Raw genomic sequence first — 638 nt, 5'->3', positions numbered from 1 at the left:
TCCGATGATTTTAGTGCGGATCGGATCGAAATTTTGGCCATATCCGATCCGATCCGATCCGCGGACACCCCTAACTAAGGTGAGGAAGAAGGTAGAAAAATAAAAGGTTAGTGGTTCAAGAAAAAAAAGTGTCAAATGTGAGGTTTGAGGATTTGGGGATTAGAAGTATAACTACAAAGAAGACAGATGCTAAGAAAAATGCTGCAAAAGAGGTTGAAGATGATCCATATATTGGATATCTTTTTGGAGAAATTCCTGCTCACAATGAATCTGCTCAAGCTGGCCCTAAAGGACTACACAGTGGCACAAAGAAACTACCATGGTTGAAGAATGATAGGTCAAGATCTAGAAGAAAAGTGTGAAATTGAAAATTTTAGAAAAATTAGGAATCAAAAGGAGTATTTGATTGAGAGTCAATAAGGACTAAATTATCTTCAACTTTTTGTTTTATTCCAATATATAACTTAACCGCCGGGTCATTCTATTAGTAACACTGTTAGTAACACTATCAATGTTTACAAAAAATTTTGACAGAAGAATCAAATGTGTCTATGGTTAGTCATCTTTAAGAATCTATTTGTTAGTTTTTTTTATTAAGGACTAATTTATCCAAAATATAAAGAAAAAGTATATGGAAT

The sequence above is a fragment of the Arachis ipaensis genome, chromosome B05, assembly GCF_000816755.2.
Source record: "Arachis ipaensis cultivar K30076 chromosome B05, Araip1.1, whole genome shotgun sequence".
Lineage (NCBI taxonomy): Eukaryota > Viridiplantae > Streptophyta > Magnoliopsida > Fabales > Fabaceae > Arachis > Arachis ipaensis.
This window is presented reverse-complemented; position numbering follows the sequence as displayed.